The sequence below is a fragment of the Bombina bombina genome, chromosome 1 (assembly GCF_027579735.1).
Source record: "Bombina bombina isolate aBomBom1 chromosome 1, aBomBom1.pri, whole genome shotgun sequence".
In the NCBI taxonomy this organism is placed as follows: Eukaryota; Metazoa; Chordata; class Amphibia; order Anura; family Bombinatoridae; genus Bombina; species Bombina bombina.
Window position 1 is genome coordinate 489372899 of NC_069499.1, and position 23185 is coordinate 489396083.

At 43.4% G+C, this 23185-nt stretch overlaps 1 protein-coding gene across 1 annotated transcript in view; it reads right to left on the minus strand.

Annotated features, from left to right (window-relative positions):
* Positions 1 to 15928: 15928 nt before the first annotated feature.
* TBCCD1 (TBCC domain containing 1) overlaps positions 15929 to 23185 on the minus strand; it is a 210625-nt gene continuing 203368 nt past the window's right edge. The window contains exon 7 of the mRNA XM_053698547.1: positions 15929 to 16719. The gene's annotated coding sequence lies outside the window, so the exon portion shown is untranslated. The remainder of the gene's footprint in view (positions 16720 to 23185) is intronic.

Below are 23185 nucleotides of genomic sequence, written 5' to 3' on the forward strand. Positions count from 1 at the left end.
TTCACCAGTTCACTCTGGCGGGCCATCCTAATAGCCCCATCTAACGTTAAATCAGGCTCTAACTGCAGCTTCAGGGAGACTTCAGCATCTGCAATTCCAATAACTATTCTGTCTCTGATTTGCTCTTCTTTAGCAACACCAAACTCACAGAATTCAGCTAATTCATACAGGCTGCGCACAAATGACTCCACAGATTCTCCCACACGCTGATTACGTTTGTGAAAACAAGCTCTCTCATGAATCACATTTCTTTTGGGCACAAAGTGGGCACTGAGTTTATCCATAACTATATCAAAGTTAACTTCGTCCCCTTCTTGGAAAGTAAAAGCATTGAACACTGGCTCTACATCTTTCCCCATAGAATATAAAAGAGAATTAACTTGTACTTCACCACTCTCCTTGTTCAGTTTGGATGCAATCCTGAAGCGCTGAAACCGCTGACGCCATGTGGGCCAAGCTGCAGGCTGAGAAAAGTCAAAAGGCTCAGGTGGGGTAAACTTTGACATCGACATCATCAGAAACAGAAGCGTAGTCCAGAACTTCTGACACCATGTCATGAGATGCAGGACATATGCAGGACACAGCAATGATGGTACAACTCTATTTTATTACAGAGCATAGCAATACACATCCAGACAGGTTGATTGTACTAAACTAACTGCGACACAGACACCGGACCTAAGCCCCGCCCACATGCTAGTGACATCACATCCTGCTATCATCACATGCCCTTTGGAGATTAGGGGTCTTTTTTTAGAATAGATCTTATTTTAGGCAGAAAAATAAATGTAATTTCTTTAGGGCACTGCCCTACCAAATGCCCTTCTAAGGACATGGCGCAACCAAATGCTTTTTTCAGGGCAATCTTTTTTTTTTAGGATAGGGTTATTTTTTAGTTTAGTTTTTGCTTTTTAGATTAGGCTTTTTTTTGGGGGTAGGGGTTACTTTTTATAGAATGGGTTTGTAGTTTTGTCGTTTTTAAGTGAAAAAAAGAGCTAAGTCACTGCCCTACAAAAAGCACTTTTAAGGGCTATTGCTATTAGGGGTGTGCATCTTCACTGGTCTCACGATTCGATTACGATTATCCTGCCAACGATTCGATTCTGCGATGCATTATGATTACTGCCCATGATTTTCATGAACTTGTTCTATTCCAAAATTGGAGGAGGTTGGGCTGCAGGATATGAGAGGTTAAGTAGTTGGGCATCAGGATGTGTGAGGTTGAGTGACTGGGCATCAGGATGTGTGAGGATGAGTGACTGAGCATCAGGATGTGTGAGGTTGAGTGACTGGGCATCAGGATGTGTGAGGTTAAGTGACTGGGCATCATTATGTGTGAGAAATCACTACTAGATATATTTGGATGATTGGTTCAGTAAGTATAAACAGTGCGTGTGCGCTCGCACGTGTATTATATATAACTGGGAATCAGAAGATGTGTCATGGACTGTCAGACGGTTCTACCTCTTTCACGGGTGGGAACTTCTTCTTACACTCCATGGACAGGCCCCGCAGATCACTCTGCATATTCTCCAGCAGCTTCTTGACAGCCTCGGGGGTGCAGGTGCTCGAGGACATGTCTCTAGGTTGCAATCTTCCTCAAACCAGGAGAAAAGACTGGATCCGGCACTATGTGCTCAGTAACGTGCCACCTTTCCTGACTTACTACGGTTCAGTGCAGTGACATCCCCACTGTGTTTGAGAGCTGTCAGACCCTCTACTCCACCATCAACCAAGCTCCCACAATCCCCAGCACTGTCACGGCCGCTTCCGTAAACACAAGTGGCGAGACGTAGTGCGCTTGCGCAGACAGCCTGTCATTGTCGTAATCTGCTCAATTGACAGCTGTAATTATGTCTGTATCTTGGGATCGTAAAGGAAATTCCTAGAGGGGAGGCACCGTGGCATGGCTGAACAAACCAGTCTACACACTTACACAATGAACTGTGGGAGAGAGGAGTACCCTGAATCGATTATGGGCTTCACTGCATCGATGCAGCATCGTTCAAGGCTGCATCGCTATGCATCAGCTTAACGATTATTTTCTGCTCCCCTAATTGTTATAGTAACTTGTATTGTTAGTTTCGGGTTTTTTATTTTGTGGTGTTTTTAGTATAGGCATAACTGTGTTTTTTTCTGTAATGTAGGGTTTTGTTATTTTTTGTAAATTTCATTTTTGTTAGGAAGTTTTAGCTAAGAGGTGAGGCAGTGTAGAGGATAACAGGTTAGGGGGACTTTATCTTATGGAAGATTAGGGGTTTATAGTGTGGTTGCACTGGGGGGAGGGCAGGTAAGGGGTTAATAGTTTATTTTAGTACAAGTCCTAAAGCCCGTGTACACGGGCCATTTTTTGCAGTACAGCGGTTCCACCCCTTACCCTCTCTCTATCCCCCCTCTCTTTTGCTCTTTCCCCCTCTCTTTTGCTTGCTCTTTCCTGCTCTCTCTCCCCCTCTATTTTTCTCCCTCTCTTTTGCGCTCTCTCTCCCCTTCTTTTGTGCTCTCTCCCCTCTCTTTTGCTCTCTCTCCCCCTCTCTTTTGCCTTCTCTCCCCCTCTCTTTTGCCTTCTATCCCCCGCTCTTTTGCTCTATCTATCCCCCCTCTTTTGCTCTGTCTGTCCCCCCTCTCTTTTGCTGTCTCTCTCCCTCTCTTTCTCTCCCCCTCTTTTGCTCTCTTTCCCCCTCTCTATTTCACGCTCTCTCCCTCCCCTCTCTTTTTCCCTTTCTCCCCCTCTCTTTTGCTGTCTCTCTCCTCTCTTTTGCTCTCTTTCCCCCACTCTCTTTTGCGCTCTCTCCCCTCTCTTTTGAGCTCTCTCCCTTCTCTTTTGCTCTCTCTCTGCCCCACTCTTTTGCTCTCTCTCCCCCATCTTTTGCTCTCTCTCTCCCCCCGTCTCTTTTGCTCTATCTATCCTCCCTCTTTTGCTGTCTCTCTCCCCCTCTCTTTTGCTCTATGTATCCCCCCTCTTTTGCTCTCTCTCTCCCCCTCTCTTTTGATCTATCTATCCCCCCTCTTTTGCTCTCTCTCTCCCCCCTTTCTTTTGCTCTTTTCCCCCTCTCTTTCGCTGTCTCTCTCCATCTTTTTTGCTGTCTCTCTCTCCCCTCTCTTTTGCTCTCTCTCCCCCCTCTCTTTTCCCCTCTCTATTGCACGCTTTCTCTCTCCCCTCTTTTGCGCTCTCCCCCTCTCTTTTCCCCTTTCTCCCCCTCTCTTTTGCTGTCTCTCCTCTCTTTTGCTCTCTCTCCCCCCTCTCTTTTGCTCTCTAACTCTCTCTTTAGCTCTCTTTCCCCCCTCTATTTTGCGCTGTCTCTCCCCTCTTTTTTGCGCTCTCTCCCCTCTCTTTTGCTCTCTCTCTCTCCCCCGTCATTTTTTTCTGCATGCTCCCTCTCTTTTGCTCTCTCTCCCCCCTCTTTTTTACTCTCTCTCCCCCTCTTTTGCTCTCTCTCTATCCCCCCTCTTTTGAGCTTTCTCACGGACCTGCCCGGCCCCACCCATGGCACACTCGCCCCGCCCACGGCACGTGCGGCCCCGCCCGGGTCTCACATCCGGTCCAGAAGCCAGGAGGTCAGTATGTAGGGTTATGTGTCGACTTGAGATATGAAGACTTAAAGACAACGTCCTTTCTTTATGTAATCCACATTTAGTTCTGTATGTGACATTGTCTATGCTATGTTTATGTATGCTTTAGTTTATTTAATAAAAAAAAGATTAAATAAAAAAAAAAGATTAAAAAAAGAGGCAGCTTACATAATGCACAGTTGTGTTGTATTTGATGTGATTAAAGAAGGATTGGATGGAAGATAGAAGGAGGAAGAAAATGGAAGACAGAAGATGGAAGAAGAGGACCACCTCCATGAAGATGAATAGGACCGCCCCAGTGGACCATCACCATGTAGAAAGTTGGTCAAGTTGGTGAATACAAACTTTGGGGTTTAGCGTTTAAGATTTTTTGGGATTTTTTATTTGTATGATTTTTTTTCACTTTTAGTTTTTTTTTTTTAGTTTAGGGTTATTTTTCCAAAAAGTGCTAAAATCAAATTTAGGGCAAGGTCCTACCGAATGCCCTTTTCAGGACAACCTTTTTTTAGATTAGGTTTTTACAGTATATATATTTTTTTTAGAATAGGGCTTAGATTTTTTTTTTTTGGCAAGAGGAGCTAAAATCACTTTAGGGCAATACCCTACCAAATGCCCTTTGGAGATTAGGGGTCTTTTTTTAGAATAGATCTTATTTTAGGCAGAAAAATAAATGTAATTTCTTTAGGGCACTGTCCTACCAAATGCCCTTCTAAGGACATGGCCCAACCAAATGCTTTTTTCAGGGCAATCTTTTTTTTTTATGATAGGGTTATTTTTTAGTTTAGTTTTTGCTTTTTAGACTAGGCTTTTTTTTGGGGGGAGGGGGTTACTTTTTATAGAATGGGTTTGTAGTTTTGTCGTTTTTAAGTCACTGCCCTACAAAAAGCACTTTCAAGGGCTATTGTTATAGTAACTTTTGTGGTGTTTTTAGTATAGGCATAACTGTGTTTTTTATTTTTGTAGTGGTTTTTTTTTTCTGTAATGTAGGGTTTTGTTATTTTTTGTAAATTTCATTTTTGTTAGGAAGTTTTAGCGAAGAGGTGAGGCAGTGTAGAGGACAATAGGTTAGGGGGACTTTATCTTATGTCAGATTACGGGTTTATAGTGTGGTTGCGCTGGGGGGGAGGGCACATAAGAGGTTAATAGTTTATTTTAGTACTAGTCCTAAAGCCCGTTTACACAGGCCATTTTTTACAGTACAGCGATTCCACCCCTTGCTCTGTCTCTATCCACCCTCTCTCTCTCCCCCGTCTTTTGCTCTCTCCCCCCCTCTTTTGCTCGCTCTCTCCCCCCTCTCTTTTGCTCTCTCTCCCCCTCTCTTTTGCTCTATCTATCCCCTCTCTTTTGCTCTCTCTCCCCCTCTCTTTTGCTCTATCTATCCCCCCTTCTTTTGCTCTCTCTCCCCCCTCTCTATTGCGCTCTCCCCCTCTCTTTTGCTCTCTCTCCCCTTTTCCCCCCTCTCTTTTGCTCTCTACTCCTCTCTCTTTTGTGCTGTCTTTCCCCTCTATTTTGCTCTCCCCCTCTCTTTTGCTCTCTCCCCTCTCTCTTTTGCTCTCTCCCCTCTCTCCCCCCCTTCTTTTGCTCTCTCCCCTCTCTTTCCCTTCCCTCTTTTGCTCTCTCCCCTCTCTTCCCCCCCCTCTTTTGCTCTCTCCCCCCCCCTCTTTTGCTCTCTCCCCCCCCCCCTCTTTTGCTCTCTCCCCCCTCTTTTGCTGTGTCTCTCCCTCTCTATCCCCCCCTCTTTTGAGCTTTCTCACGGCCCTTCCCGGCCTCATCCACGGCCCCCGGCACGTCCGGCCCTGCCCGCGTCTCACACCCGGGCCAGGAGGTCAGTATGTAGAAGGCCAGGTGTGTTTGTCCTCGCACAGTCTCTACTACGTATGACAGCTTTGGACAAACACACAACCTTTTATATTATAGGATTACATTTATATCCAATGTTAAAATGATTGTCATGTATAATGCATATTATTTTAAGTATAAACTGAAGTAATCATTCTCATGGCTTCTAGGTCTGTTACACATGCCAAGAAAGCTCTGTCCTTTAAAAGTATATTTTCAAACATGAGACAAGAGAAATATTCCTTAAGGAGCACGAGACCGAAAGCCTATGCGGTACCTGTGGGAAATTGATTTTCTCCAAGCATCCTGAAAAATACTACATGTGTAAAAGTGTAGCGTCATTCATGCAGTGTGGCATGACCATATTAAGTTTAAAAATCCAATTGGTCTCCTTTTGAAGTAGGATTTTTTTTCACACAATTTCCTCCTCTAATACCTGACTTAGTTTTTTCTAGTCCCCAACATTTGAATGATGTCGATTTGCCTCTGTGGTTATTAAGAAAATGCCTAGCAACACTGGTGATTTGTTTGCCCTTATCAAGGTCTTTTTGTGTGTTCCGTATGTTGCTTAGGTGTTCCATCACTCTTGTATCCAGTTTACGGGTAGACATGCCTACATAAAGCTAGCGTCCGTGGTCACAATCACCCAGGATGGTCTCAGGAAGCATGTACCCTGAGACAGATGGTCCTGCGAAATCCACCAAGATAGAGAGTCTCTTGTTAGAGGATCCAGAGTTATCCTCTGCGGTAGGTCTGAGTGGTCTCCGTACCATTGTCTGAGCATGCATAACTCAAGGGGTCTCCGATAAAAAGGAGCAAACAGAATGAAGTACATTGAAGCAACCATCAGACCAATTACTTCCATACACTGAGCCACAGATGGACGTGTAGAGGATTGAAGTGAAAGTCAAGAAGCCAGAAGTTTGGATTTTCTGACCTCCGTCAGAATAATCTTCATGGACAGAAAATCTATAATCATTCCTAAGAAACACACCCTGGTGTCTGGCAGCAGGGAGCTCTTCTCCAGATTCACTTTCCACCCGTAGGAACGTAGAATATCATCTCTGTATGAGATCTTGCTAACTGAAAAGATGGTGTTTAAACCAAGATGTTGTCCAGATAAGGTGCCACCGCTATTCCCATAGATCTGACCGCCGCCAAAAGGGCTCCTAGGACCTTTGTAAAGATTTGAGGAGCCGTGGCAAGGCCAAAGGGAAGAGCAATAAACTGGAAATGTTGTCCAGAAAGGCAAACGGTAGGAATTTGTGATGTTCCCTGTGAATGGGAACATGAAGATACAAATCCTTTAGATCTATGGTAGTCATGAACTGACCTTCCTAAACCAAGGGTAGAATGGAACAAATAGTTTCCATTTAGAAGGACGGAACCTTGAAAAATTTGTTGAGACAATTTAGGCCTAAAATGGGATGAAAAGTTCCCTCTTTTTTTGGGAACCACAAAAAGGTTTGAATAGAATCCTTGACCCTGTTCCTCTACGGAACCTGGAACAATCGCTCCCAGGAAAGGTCCTTTACGCAATTTAAGCAGGTCTCTCTCTTTACCTGGTTTGCAGATAACCTTGACAGGATTAATCTGCCCCTGGGGAGACAAGACTTAAAAACTATCCTGTATCCCTTCACGGTCCAAGGATCTGGGACATTGCAGATCCAAGCTTGCCGAAAAAGCCTGCCCCACACTTGATTCAAGACTGGATAGGGGGGCGCCCCTTCATGCCAATGTAGAATTAGTGGAAGACTTCTTGGCTTGCTTCCCCTTCTTCCAAGGCTGACTGGATCTCCACGAGGACCTGAATTGCTCCGGCTTGGAAGAGGAAGACTTTTGTCCTTTGAAGTTACGAAAGGAACGAAAATTAGAATTTTGATGACCCTTAGGTCTATTCTTCTTATCCTGAGGTAGGTAAGATTTCTTTCCACCAGTAATTTTGGAAACAATCTCAGCCAGGCTAGGACTAAATAAAGTCTTGCCCTTAAAAGGTAAAGACAGAAGTTTGGATTTGGATGTAACATCAGCAGACCAAGATGTTAACCACAGAGCTCTGCGAGCTAAAACTGCAAGGCTAGAAATGTTGGCTCCTAGTCTGACCACTTGCATGCTAGCATCACAGATAAAAGTATTAGCCAGTTGTAGAGCCTTGATCCTATCCTGGATCTCCTCTATAGTAGTCTCTTCTGAAATCAGGTCGGGCAAAGCATCACACCAATAAGATGCTGCCCCCTGCAACTGTAGCAATAATTGCAACTAGTTGGCATTATAACCCAAGATGAATATACATTTTTCATAAGTAAGCCTCCAGCTTCTTATCCATGGGATCCTTGGAAGAAGAGCTATCCTTAATAGGGATAGGAAGTTCTCTTGACTGGAGTAGAGATAGCTCCCTCAACCTTGGGTACAATGCGCCATGATTCAGCAACAGGAAACAAGGGGATGGGGAAAAACATCATTTATACTTACCAGGCAGAGAGAGTTTATGACTTAATTCCTTACTGTTGGGAAATACAACACCTGGCAACCAGAAGGAGGCAAAGACACCCCAGCCAAAGACTTAAATATCCCTCCCACTTCCCCTATCCCCCAGTCATTCTGCTGAGGGAACAAGGAAAAGTAGGAGAAACATCAGGGTATAAAAGGTATGAGAAGAAATAATATAAAAAGGGAGCCGCCCATCAAAAACAAATTATGGGCGGGGTCGTGGACTCTCCCTGCCAGGAAGGAAAGGAATTTATCTGGTAAGCATAAATTATGTTTTCCTTCCATAAGGCAGAGAGAGTCCACAACTTCATTCCTTACTGTGGGGAAAACTATACCCAAGCTCCAGAGGACACTGAATGAATAACGGGAGGGAACAAAAAGGAAGAGGCGAACCCTATTCTGAGGGCACCACAGCCTGCAAAACCTTTCTCCCAAAAGCTGCTTCAGCTGAAGCAAAAATATCAAATTTGTAAAACTGTAAAAGTATGTAAGGAGGACCAGCTAGCTGCCTTACAAATCTGCTCTATAGAGGCCTCATTCTTAAAGGCCCAAGAAGAAGCCACAGAAGAAGTGCGTCTGAAATCCTTTGTAGCCTGAAGATAGAATTTCAAGGCTTGAACCACATCCAAGTTATGAAGTAACCGTTCCTTCGAAGAAGAAAGTTTAGGACACAAAGAAGGAACCACTATTTCCTGATTAATGTTGCGATCAGACACAACCTTAGGAAGAAATCCCAGTCCAGTGCGAAGGACAGCCTTATCTGCATGGAAAACCAGGTAAGGAGGCTCACATTGCAAGGCCGCTAATTCCGAGACTCTGCGTGCCAAAGCAATGACCAATAGAAAAAGAACCTTCCAAGACAGAGTCTTAATGTCAAGAGAATGCATAGGCTCGAACGGGGGACCCTGCAAAACTTTCAGAACCAAAATTCAAACTCCAAGGAGGAGCAGAATGTCTAAACACAGGCCTGATCCTGGACAGAGCCTGAACAAAAGATTGAATATCAGGAAGCTCAGCAAGCTTTTTGTGTAACAGCACAGAAAGAGACAAAATCTGTCCCCTTAAGGAACTGGCGGCAAGTCCCTTCCCCAGACCATCCTGGAGGAAGGAAAGAATTCTGGATACCCTGACCTTATGCCAGGAAAATCCACGAGATTCACATCAGAGTAAGTAGGTCCACCACACCTTATGATAGATGCGACAGGTGACCGGCTTTCTGGCTTGAATGAGAGTATCAATCACCCTCTCAGAAAATCCTCTTCTGGCTAAGACTAATCATTCAATCTCCATGCAGTTAGCCTCAGATAATCTAGATTCTGATGCAAGAAGGTGCCCTGTACCAGCAGATCTCTGTGGCAGGGCAACCTCCATGGAGGGGACAATGACATCCCCACTAGGTCCGCAAACCACGTCCTAAGCAGCCACGATGGAGCAATCAGAATAGTTGACGCTTGCTCCTGTTTGATGCTTGCCACTACACGAGGTAGAAGTGGTAACGGTGGAAATATGTACACTAGGTTGAATCCCCAAGGCACTGCTAAGGCATCTACCAGTTCTGCCTGGGGATCCCTGGACTGCGACCCATATATGGGTAGCTTGAAGTTAAGTCTGGACGCCATGAGTTCTATCTCCGGAGTCCCCCAACTGTTGCAAATCTCCGCAAACACTTCAGGGTGAAGAGACCATTCTCCCCGGATGAAAAGATTGTCTGCTGAGAAAGTCCGCTTCCCAGTTGTCCACTGATAGCGGGCATTCGTGGGCCTCCACCCACTCCAGAATCAAGATACTTCCCTCATGGCTAGGGAGCTTCTCGTTCCCCCCTGGTGGTTGATGTAGGCCACCAAGGTAATGTTGTCCAACTGGAATCTGATGAACTTGGACGAACCCAGCCTCCAGAGCATTGAAGATCGCCCGAAGTTCCAGGATGTTGATTGGGAGAAGAGACTCCTTCCGATTCCACCTGCCCTGTGCCTTCCTGGCACCCCAAACTACTCCCCAGCCTGAGAGACTCGCGTCCGTAGTCACAATCTCCCAAGATGGTCTGAGGAAGGATGTCCCCCGGGACAGCTGGTCTGGATGGAGCCACCAAGAGAGACTTCCTTGACCCATAGTCCAGAGAGATCAGTTGGGATAGGTCTGAATGATCACCGTTTCACTGCCTCAGCATGCACAGCTGGAGATGGAATCTGGCAAAAAGAATGACATCTATAGTGGATACCATGAGTCCAATCATCTCCATGCACCGGGCCACTGATGGCCATGAAAAGGATTGAAGGGCAAGACAGCTGGAGACAATCTTGCAACGTCTCTTGTCTGTTAGGAATATCTTCATGGCAATGGAGTCTATTATCGTGCCCAGGAACTCCACTCTGGTACTGGGAACCAGAAAACTCTTTCCTGAGTTTACCATCCATCCATGAGATTGCAGAAAAAGGAGAAGAGCACTTTAGTGGTCCTCTGCCAACTGGCAGGACGGAGCCTGAACTAGAATGTTGTCTAGATAAGGAGCCACTGCTATCCCTCTGGATCTCGTAACCGCAAGCAAAGCTCCCAGAAACTTTGTGAAGATTCTTGGAGCAGTAGCCAGCCTGGAAGAGCTACAAACTGGAAGTGCTGATCCAGAAAGGCAAACCTTAAGAACCTGAAGTGAACCTTGTGTATTGGCACATGAAGGTAAGCATCCTTCAAGTCTATCGTAGTCATAAACTGACCCTCTTGAACTAGGGGTAGTATAGAACTTATCGTCTCCATTTTGAACAATGGAACCTACAGAAATTTGTTTAAGCACTTTAGGTCCAGAATCAGGCGAAATGTGCCCTCCTTCTTTGGTACCACGAAATGGTTTACATAGTACCCTAGACCCCTTTCTGCTAGAGGTACCAGTACAATTACTCCTAGAGAGGAAAGATCCCTCACACACTCTAGAAAGGCAATCTGCTTCTCTGGATTTGACGAGAGATTTGACTAGAGGAATCTGCCCCTGGGAGGATGAGTTTTGAAACCTATCCTGTAACCCTGGGTAACAACTTCCAGAACCCAAGGATCCTGTACGTCTCTCAACCAAACCTCAGCAAAAAGAGAGTCTGTCCCCTACGGAGACGGATCGGGGGCCACCCCTTCATGATGATTTTGTCTCGGTGGGCTTCTTGCTCTGCTTGGCTTTATTCCAAGACTGAGAGGGATTCCAAGATCCCTTGGACTGCTCGGTCTTCTCGGCAGGTTGCCGTCGCCAGGACTTGTCTGAACGAAAGGGACTAAAATGAAAGGCCCTTAGGTTTATTCTTCTTATCCTGCGGTAGAAAGGCACCCTTGCCCATCATGACCGTGGATATAATCAGGTCCAAGCCTGGACCAAAATAATCTTTCCTTTAAATGGAAGGGAAAGCAATCTCGATTTAAACGTCATGTCAGCAGACCACGACTTCAACCACAGGGCACTCCGGGCCAGAACAGAAAAGCCTGATGTCGGCATTCAAGCGAATAATCTGCATATTAGCATCACAAATAAACGAATTAGCTACCCTCAGGGCCTTAATTCTTTCATGTATCTCATCAAGGGGAGTCTCCTCCTCGACCATTTTTGACAGAGTTGCACCAATAGGTAACAATCTTCCAGAGGGATAGTAGTATGCTTAGCCAGTGTAGAGATAGCAACAAAAATAAACAGGTTGGGAAACCGCTTACAGCAAGGGTAGATGGGTTAAATGTAGTACATATGAAATGTTCATATAAGATGTTATAATAAAATACCATATAACAATATTCTTATAATCCAAAAATTCAATTTACTTTCGTAAAAATATGAAATATAATAAACATACAATATATATAAGTTGTGGCCACAACAAAAAATCAAATGTCTCTTAGTTCATAGACTTCCGAGTTCATAAACCTCTGAGTTTAAAGCACGGAACTAAGTGAGTAGCTGACACTTTCTGTTGTCTTTAAATTGTGCATTGAGAGCTTGTTTTCCAGCCGGACTTGCCCGGGGAATCTTACCAGACCTTCTGGGTGTATAATGTGATCCAAAGTGAGTGTTGATCCATTCCACTGCCAAACAACCTTGCACTGAGCTACCAGGAGTAAAGTTTTACCCTCTGTATGGTCTCGGCGTCTTCCAGTCACTGCGGTGATCCGGGTCTGTGTACTCACACACGTGTTTATCACGTGATCGTTTGTGCACCAATTTAACGGTCGGTTATTTGATTCCTCTCCTGTGGATGCTGAGAGTCACTGAACGGCAATAGATATTCAAAAAGCGGGTCCTTTAAAAAGCAGTTTGTGAACGTTCACATACGGTTTAGCCACCGTTATTACAGATCAATTGCTACATGTTTTGGCACTGTTTCTGCACCTTTATCAAGTCTATAACTGTTAGGTAGCTGTAGGTCTTTTATATTCGTTGTGGATCCCGCTCCTTGATTTTAGAGGTGTATGGTGTCAGTTTTTTCAGAGCGCTACTCATTGGAAGAAATTTACTTAGAGCAGTGTTTCCCAACTGCGGTCCTCAAGTACCCCAACAGTCCTGGTTTTCATTATAGCTGAACTAGAGCGCAGGTGAAATAATCAGATGATGGATGAGAGCAGGTTGAAAAAAAGATACATAAGAGTTTCCATTCAGTGATACACATGAGATTATTATACAAACGGATTCAGATCAAAGTCAGCATTAAGGCAGTTAGGTGTTAGTGAGCTGAAATTAGAAATTAGCTGTGCTTCAGCATATAGATCTTTTTCCATATCACCACCCCTATTTATTGTCAATTTCTTAAGGCCCCAGAATTTCATACCAGCTGAATTTTTATTATCCGTTTCTAGAAAGTGTTTTGAAAGGTTATGTTTAATGTTACCCCATTTATCATCTGTGTCCTCTAGCTTGGGTATTGATCCCCAATAGTAATTACTGATGATCCATGGACTCACCGTGTCATTAGAAAGAAAATTAAAATTTAAGCTTATCTGATAAATTTATTTATTTATTGACGGGAGTCCACTGCCCGCCCTGTTTTTTTCAGGCAGTCTTTTTGTTTTGTAAACCTCAGGCATCTCGTGTTGCTTCCTTGCTCTTCTCTTCCTTCGGTCGAATGACTGGGGTTTGTGGGAAGGGAAGTGATACTTAACAGCGTTGCTGTTGTGCTCTTTGCCTTATCCTGCTGGCCAGGAGTAATAATCCCCAATAGTAATTACTGATGCTCCGTGGACTCACCGTGTCAAGAAACAAAGAAATTTAGCTGAGGGCCATTGTTATAGACATGCTCAGTCATTGCCAATATTTCTGAGGTACAAGATGGCCATGAGATTACCTGCCCCTTACAGAAGCCACAGGGTTTTCGCCATAAAACAAACCTACACATGTAAAATGAATAAAACCAACTATGTAATTCAAAACTAAATACCCAACGTATAAAATCTAAACCTTATATGTCTGTATACACACATTATATATCAGTGGCAACTGGTAAATTCTGAACATTGCGGGGCACTACAATCCACCCCTTGAAAAAAGTACCACTCTCTATATTTTGTGTATATATATATATATATATATATATATATATATATATATATACCCAAACATAAAATACCATAGTGAGCAGAGGGCTCATCTGTACCCCGGCACTATCTTCTTCCATGGCCCTGATGAATGATGACTTGCAATAGGATGGTGTTATATACAAGAGAGCCCAGGAACATGTGTGTGTGTCCCATAGATCTCATCACTAGTTTCTGGAGCCGAGCCGCCCCCCCCCGACAAACATGTGTAATCCTACCCCCCAGACAATGGGAGGTTAAAAGACTGTCAGGGCCTAGACATCCCTTATGTTACTGGATAGGGTGATGTCAGAAATTGCTTAAAGGGACAGTCAAGTCAAAAAAAAAAAACCTTTAAAATGACATGCCCTATTTGAAACATGAAACAACTTTCCAATTTACGTTTATCACAAATTTTTCTTTGTTCTCCGGGTATTCTTAGTTGAAAGCTAAATCTAGGAAGGCTCATATGATAATTTCTAAGCCCCTGAAGGCAGTCTCTTATCACATGCTTTTTTTTATTTGCTTTTCACAACAGGGGAGAGCTAGTTCATGTGAGCCATAAAGATAACATTGTGATCATGCCCATGGCTTGTGGCAGACACTGCACTAATTGGCTAAAATGAAAGTCAATAGATAATAAATAAAATGTTGTGATCAGGGGGCTGTCAGAAGATGCTCAGATACAATTTAATCACAAAGGTAAAAAGTATATTAATATAACAGTGTTGATTATGCAAAACTGGGCAATGGGTAATAAAAGGGATTATCTATCTTTTTTAAAACAACCAAAATGCTGGTGTTGACTGTCCCTTTAAAGGGACAGGAGGAGCATGAGCACAGTTCTCTCAGACAGGACAGATTTAAAAAAAATACCCCGTCAGCGAGAGTTTTGCAAATGCAAGGTATTTTTTGTTTATTATTGTTTGTTTATTATTGATTTCTTTTTTTTTTTAAATAACTTTATTTTCACAAACTCGCCCGGAGAGGGACATTACAATTCACCGCAATAACCAGAGTACAGTAATGCTTTTACATAGTCAGACTTTCAGTTAGTGAAGGTGAGGGAGTCATACAAGTAATGCACAGCAATCTCTCCAAGATTGCTTTCCTTTTTTATGATCAAACCAATACTAATAAGGAGAGATGGGGGTGGGGTGGGGGGGTTTACAGGGGGAGAGAAGAGTGGACGGGTGTTAGGACATATCGGGGTAAGGGGTGGATTGTGGAGAGAGGGGAGCAGAAATAAACAAGAAATAAATAACTTTACATTTTCTATTGCTAACTCAGTCAATGTGTTAAAGCACCAATCCCTACGTTGCTTTGGTTAAACAGTACACAGGTTTACTGTAAAGAGGGAAGAAAATACACAGGAGTTTAGTTTAGTGATCTCATCCTGAGCTCACGCTCATTTCCCGGTTAACCTTTCTGGTAGGGAAGGGTGGGGCAATGTGGACTGGAGGGTGGGAGAGGAGGGGGGGGAGACGATAAGGAGGTGGTGGGGGGTAGAACCGGGGTAAGAACAGTGTAGGCAGTTGGGAGGTGTCAAAGATGGGAACAGGGGGGAGGTGGGAAAGGAAACAAGGGAGAACAAACGATTATTTAGTTGACAGCCTAGTTTCACAGTAGGTGGCAGCTGTTATCTTAATTGAAACCATTCAAACATTCCTACATATATGTTACGCTGCCATCCTTCGAAGCTGTGAGCCTAAGCCCGTACTAGACATAAGCCGCGATCAACTAGGCCTGGTGTCTTATAACTAATCATTTCAGATATAACCATAGTCAAACATTTCAAAATGTAGCAAAATACAACATGTAACAAACAAGTAACAGTTCTATTGCAGTAACAAACCCCATACAATGGAATATGAATTCTATACCCTGTACAATTCAGCATAAGAGCCAAAGCTCTTCCCCCAGACCACCTCAGGGATTCCTCCTTTAATAGGGAGTAGAAGGTGAGTAGGTGGGAGGGGTGGGAAGAAGGGGGGGAGGGGCGCGCCCGCAGCCAGCTTGTAGATGTCCAGCGTCCGTGTCCTTGGGCACAGTCCCGGGTCTATAATAATGGTAGGGATAGGTGTAAGTCATTAAGTGACATGTTGAAAGTCAGGTGTTTCCTTCAGTCAGGAGCCATCGGCCCTTCAGTTGCTCAGTCATGAGGTAGGTGCTATTGAGAAAGGGAGCCAGAAGGTATTGTCTAACGCCTGGAGCGAGGTGCAGTAAGTAAGGTTCCCATTTGGACATGAAATGTTTTACCCTCATCTCCACATCCCCCTTAACATCAGCTTGCTCAACAAGAAACTGGGTGTGCACTAATCTTATGAGTTGGGTTATGTGTGGGGGTTTGGGGATATTATTGATTTCTTAATAAAAATTGCAACCTAACTGTGCCACCACAATGGCATTTTATTTTTCCCCCCCAAAAACCACTGAGGCGTTGCCCCTACTGTCCCTATATATAAAAAAAAAGCGGAAGGAGTAACACAAAAAGTCATTGATTACATTAAAGCAGCAGGCCAAAGATTTTTTTCATTTATTTTTTTACATTTGTTTTATTCCATAATATAAAAACAACAACCTGCACTCTAGTTATAAGAAAATATTTATTAATATATTTTCAATTTAATGAAATGTAAAATATTTAATCAACTATTCCTCAAAATAGAGAATTTAATGAAATGGTATCTAACACAGGCTTTGGAAATACTTAAATATTGTTTATATTATAGTCCAAAAATCTTCACAAATTCTTGTATTCAAAGTCCAATACTGCAAAACCACCAGCAATCTATTTCATAAGAGGTGATTAAACATTTTATTAAGAAGAAACCGGTGAAAAGTGTAGTAAAAGTTTATATTGTTTACTTTGCTTTTTAAATTTCACTACTAGGGCTTCAAATACAACCCCAGAGTTCTCAAAAACAAAAAGTGTTTAATTCCAGTGAGTGATTAAGAAAGAATGGAGGTAAGATTTTCTGGGGATGTAAAATCGAAAATTTGTGGTGAGGTTTTAGAGAGCAGCTTGCATCCCCAAGGCAGAAACGGCAAACTACATAGACAAACATATTGTTCATAAATTAATTTCACTCTCTCAACATTTAAATATGCAATAAAAACAATTGCCAAACTGCAGGAAAATCAAAACACAGTCTGAGGTTCTTTGCTTGTTTTCCTTCCATTTTGTTCCTGAGGTAAGATGCAGAATAAAAAGTTACAATAATTACAAAATCAATGCAGCATTAGATGTTAAGTGCTTTCATGGTGGGGGCATGGATGGATATACACCTACAAAGACAAAAAGCATCCAATTACATACATAATCTAAATCTTTATTAACTTACAACAAACCAATGCAAGCCGTAAAATATAAAAGATTCTCCTAACTGCAGACAAGTTCCTTACAATACTATTTATTGGGCTCTTCATTTTTATATTATAAATTTAAAAACAAACATTTTATCAAAAAGGAAATTTATGCTTACCTGATAAATGTATTTCTTTTACGATATGACGAGTCCACAGATTTCATCCTTACTTATGGGATTACGCCTCCTGGTCAGCAGAAGGAGGCAAAGAGCACCACAGCAGAGCTGTATATATAGCTCCACCCTTCCCTCCCACCCCAGTCATTCGACCGAAGTTAGGAAGAGAAAGGAAAAGCCAAGGTGCAGAGGTGACTGAAGTTTAACAAAAATAAAAACCTGTCTTAGAAAATGACAGGGTGGGCCGTGGACTCGTCATATCATAAAATAAAGCATAAATTTCCTTTTCTTTTACAAGATATGACGAGTCCACGGATTTCATCCTTACTTATGGGATACAATAGCAAATCTATAGGACACGGATGAAAGGGAGGGACAAGACAGGAACCTAAACGGAAGGCACCACTGCTTGAAGAACCTTACTCCCAAAAACATCTTGCAAATCTGTTCAACAGAAGCATCATTTTTAAATGTCCATGAGGAAGCCACAGCCCTAGTAGAATGAACCGTAATTCTTTCAGGAGGCTGCGGTCCAGCAGTCTCATATGCAAAACGGATGATACTCTTCAGCCAAAAAAAAGAGAGGTAGCCGTAGTTTTCTGGCCCCTACGTTTTCCAGAAAAGACAACAAACAATGAAGATGAGCGACGATAATCTTTAGTCGCCTGCAAGTAAAACTTCAGGAAACGGACCACGTCCAAGTTATGTAACAGACGCTCCTTCTTAGAAGAACGATTAGGACACAAGGAAGGAACAACAATTTCCTGATTAATATTCTTATTAGACACAACCTCAGGAAGGAAACCAGGTTTGGTACGTAACATCACCTTATCATAATGGAAAATAAGATAAGGAGAATCACATTGTAAAGCTGAAAGCTCAGAAACTCTGCGAGTAGAAGAAATAGCAAGGCACTGCATGTGACCATAGAAGTGTTAGGAGAATTTTGCGGCCATTTGAACAGCCCAAACTGCCAGCGCCGTAGAATAGTGCATTTTTTTTTTACATAGGAACGATACCAAGTCTTAGAAAAATAACCTTATTCCTGTGTGCGTTTGAGTCATCTTTAGTCACAAAAGATGAACTAACGAGCAAACAGCTAAAATGCATTCATATACAAGGTACACAGAAAAAAAGTTACTGTCCCTATAAATCTAAAAGTAACTATTTTCTGTGTTGTTGTGTACTATCCTATGTCACAAAGGATGAAGTAACAAATAAACAGCCTTAAATTTGCATAATCTCCCTGTAAACAAGGCTTACCCAGTAAAACGGACATTATCAATTTAAATTCTCTTATATCCCCCATAGGACTAAAAGAGAGCATTCAGTCTTTGACAAGTGGGGCAGCAGAACGGCCCATTAGGTTATACCAGCTGGCTTTGTTTGAAATAGCCATTGCGATGTACAGAAATCAACCAAATCTTGTGCTCACAATTCCATGCCAGGAGTCGCAGAGCATCGCCTGGGAACCAGAAAAACATACTTTATGTGCACATTAAACATTAAACAGCCAATACATTAAACAGCTGAAATCAAATAAAAACGTTCCTGTCTCTTTAACAACAGAAAAAGAAACGTTATCTTTTATGTGCTACTGTCTCTTTAATTTGCTTGTTCAAAAGGAAATACTGCAGTACCCAAGCAACAGATCAACTACTGACATTTTATCTATACAAATGTACACGTAGAGCTGCCTGTTTACATCAACATTACAAAAACAGGAGAGGTTATACCCAGTGTACTGTTGCTTGCTTACTAGACATGTATTGTTACATAACTGGGATACCGCTCTACCCTCCGGTATCTAATGGAGGTAGGAAGTGCAATAAGACACATAGCTCTGCCCCTGTGAGCGTGTTAACATCCCCTCCCAGTCACCATTAATACTAAATGAGTAAAAGAAACAAGTTACAGGCTCAGGGCACCTATGTCTAGAGCCCAGCCCATAGAACCCAGTGTTCCTTGCAGTCACGTGACGATACGGATAATCATTACCCGACACTGACCACAGCAGCCAAAAAACAAAGTGCGCAACACACTAAAAATGGCCACAAGGCTCCGCCCATCGTGGGCGTAATAACATGCAGCTCCCGGTCTCCAGCCTAATTGATTAACTGCGCCACCGGGAACCGGCTGCAGAAAACAGAACTTGGGGCTAAACCTTTAGGCACTGTTTACCCGACAATGATGTCAGCATTAACATGAATAAAATACCACTCCCCACTGCAAGTAAAATAACCACAGCTCGAGTGATCCCCAAAACAAATATCAAGCTCCTAGCCCTTCAAGTTGCTAAAAAAACAAGTGATAAGGCCAACGGAGCCGTCAGAAAACCTGTGGACAAGTTTGTCTACTGTTTCTGCTTTCAACACTGCAAACGGTCTTCATTCCCCTAACAGTGTACTTAGAATAACAACCAAGTCGCAGCTGCCAGTATTCCTGTAGCCCCAGCTAACAATATACTGTCAGAAAGGTCCCTCCTTTAAATGCAGGAGTTCTTACCATTAAGTACAGTGCTCCACTTCTCTGAGATCTAAGTCAGAATAAAAGTCAGCACTTAACTCAAAAGCTGTGCGACAGCATGGCATCCATCAGGTTTCCAGAGGTATCTCTCCCTCCCATAGCCCTGTGGATAGGATAAGCCTGAGTTAAGAGTGCTTAGGCTATCTGTATTTAGGGCAGCAACATGTATAGGAGGCGCAGTGAGAATAAAATCCCACCATTTCCTATTGCCTTAAAGACACCAAATGCTTATCTGATTACTGAAGAGATTGATCTGGTCTAGGCTACACCCCAGCACAAAGCAGTACTCAGCGGCACTACTTTAAAAATAATAAAATCTTGATTGAAGAAACTAAACTAACACCTCACTTTGCCAGCTCCTATCTTACTAATACAGGCACAGAGAATGACTGGGCTGGGAGGGAAGGGAGGAGCTATATATACAGCTCTGCTGTGGTGCTCTTTGCCTCCTCCTGCTGACCAAGAGGCGTAATCCCATAAGTAAGGATGAAATCCGTGGATTCATCATATCTTGTAAAAGAAATATATACACAACTATTGTTACATCCTCTAAAATAATTTTGGTTTATAAAAGTAAGTACTATTTAACGAATCACCTGGGATAGCAGATTCTTAACGGGTCATAGAAGTCAATAGCATTGAATGTGTTTTTTGTTGATAAATGTTTTATCTGTGCATGCCAAGTTAAAAGAGCCCTTTTGACTCAACTTTCTAGCAGCTCATGCATACTATTCACATTTCCCTCTCAGGAGGCTGCTGTCCAGCAGTCTCATAGGCCAAGCGAATGATAATCTTCAGCCACAAAGAGAGAGAAGTAGCCGTAGCTTTCTGTCCCTTATGTTCCCCAGAGAAAACCACAGAGCAGAAAACTGACGAAAATCCTTAGTCGCCTGTAAATAGAATTTCAATGCACACACCACGTCCAGATTGTGCAGCAGACGTTCCTTCAGAGAAGAAGGGTTAGGACACAAGGAAGGAACAACAATCTCCTGATTAATGTTCCAATCTGAAAACACTTTAGGGAGAAACCCTAACTTAGTACGCAAAACTACCTTATCCGAATGAAAAATAAGATAAGGAGACTCATACTGTAATGCCTAGAGCTCTGAAACTCTACGAGCAGATGAAATGGCAACAAGAAATAAAACCTTCCAAGATAACTTAATATCTAAGGAATGCATAGGCTCAAACGGAGCCTGTTGAAGAACTTTAAGAACTAGATTAAGACTCCAGGGAGGAGTAACCGGCTTAAACACAGGCCTGATTCTGACCAAGGCCTGACAGAACGATTGCACGTCTGGTACATCCGCCAGACGTTTATGTAACAAAATAGACAAGGCAGATATTTGACCCTTTAGGGAACATGTCGATAAACCCTTCTCCAAACCCTCAGTACTGTATCAGTACCGCCCGAGGATCCCTCGACCTCGACCCGTACCTCGGAAGCTTGGCATACTGCTGAGATGCCATGAGATCCAGTTCCGGCTGTCCCCATTTGAGAATCAAGCTGGAGAACACTTCCGGATGGAGTTCCCACTCCCCCGGGTGAAAGGTCTGTCTGCTCAGAAAATCCGCCTCCCAGTTGTCCATTCCTGGGATGTGGATTGCTGACAGGACGAAGTTGTGGGACTCCGCCCACTGAATTATCTTGGTTACCTCTGCCATGGCCAAGGAACTCCGAGTTCCCCCTGATGATTGATGTAAGCCACTGAAGTTATGTTGTCCGACTTGAACCTGATAAACCGGACCGAAGCTAACTGAGGCCAGGCCAGAAGAGCATTGAAGATTGCTCTCAGCTCCAGAATGTTTATGGGTAAACAAGACTCCGAACGAGACCATGTCCTCTGAGCCTTTAGAGAGCCCCAGATTGCTCCCCATCCCAGTAGGCTGGTGTCCGTTGTCACAATCACCCAAGGTGGGTCTGCGGAAGCAGGTTCCATGGGAGAGATGATCCTGAGACAACCACCAAAGAAGAGTGTCCCTTGTCTCCTGCTCCAGATGTAATCGTGGAGACAGATTCGTATAATCTCCGTTACACTGCCTGAGCATGCATAACTGCAGAGGTCTGAGGTGGAAACGGGAAAACGGGATGATGTCCATGGCTGCTACCATCAGACCGATTACCTCCATACAATGAGCCACTGATGGCCGAGGAGAGGACTGAAGCGCTAGACAGGTATCGAAAATCTTTGATTTCCTGACTTCTGTCAGACAAATTTTCATTGATAAGGATTATGGTTCCGACGAAAACTACCCTTGTAGTTGGAACTAAGAAACTCTTTTCCAAATTCATCTTCCATCCGTGAGATCGCAGGAAGGATCACATTTCCTTGTGGGATCTTGCTTGTTGAAAGGATGGCGCCTGAACCAGAATGTCATCCAGATAAGGCGCCACTGCAATGCCCCGCAATCAGAGCACTGCCAACAGGTATCCCAGAACCTTTGAGAAAATTCTGGGAGCTGTGGTAAGGCCGAGCCACAAACTGGAAGTGTTTGTCTAGAAATGCAAACCTCAGAAACTTGTGATGGTCCCTGTGGATGTGAACATGCAGGTACGCGTCCTTAAAATATACCTTCTTAAACCAAGGGAAGAATGGAACGAACAGTTTCCATCTTGAAGGACGGCACTCTGAGGAATTTGTTTAGACTTTTGAGATCTAAAATTGGTCTGAAGGTTCCCTCTTTTTTGGGAACCACGAACAGATTGGAGTAAAATCCCAGACCCTGATCCTGCCTTGGAACAGGAACTATCACTCCCAGATCGGAAAGATCTTGAACACAGTGTAAGAACGCCACTCTTTATCTGGTCTACAGATAATCTTGAGAGAAGAAACCTGCCCCTTGGAGGGACAGTTTTGAACTCTAGTTTGTATCCCTGGGACACAATGTCCACCGCCCAGGTATCCTGAACATCCAAACCCAGGTCTGAGCGACGAAAGATAGTCTGCCCCTCACAGGATCCGGTCCCGGATCGGGGGCATACCCTTCATGCTGACTGAGTCGTTGGCGGGCTTCTTAGCTTGCTTTCCTTTATTCCATGACTGGTTTGAACTCCAGGAAGGCTTTGATTGTTCTTGTTTTGTAGAGGGAGAGGAAGGCTTACCCTTGAAGTTTTGAAACGAACGAAAATTACTCTGACGACCATTCTGCTTATTCCTCTTATCCTGTCCATAGGGTCCTTAAAGGATCAACTATCTTCTATGGGAATAGTTGTCCTCTTAGCAAGCGTGGAAATTGCCCCTTCCACCTTGGGATCCGTCTGCCAAGACTCCTTGATGGAGTCTGCTGTAGGAAACATCTTCTTAAATATAGGGGATGGAGAAAAAGGGATACCCGGTCTCTCCCATTCCCTAGCAATAATCTCTGTAGCTCGATCTGGTACAGGAAAAACCTCCACCATGGAAGGTATATCAAAATACTTGTTTAGTTTACTTGACTTCTTAGGATTGACTACGACGGTAGTGTCGGAGTCGTCCAGGGTAGCTAAAACCTCCTTAAGTAACAAACGGAGGTGTTCGAGCTTAAACCTGAAAGAAAGAACTTCAGTATCAGCGGAAGGTATTACACTGTGAGTCTGAGATGTCACCCTCAGATGCTACCGAAGTATTATCCTCCTCAGATTTCTGGGAAGGGACATTAGGAACAGCAACTACTGTGTCAGCAACCTTACTCACGGATTGCTTAGATTTCCTCTTACGCTTTCCCTGCAAAATAGGAAAAGCAGACAACACATGAGATACCGC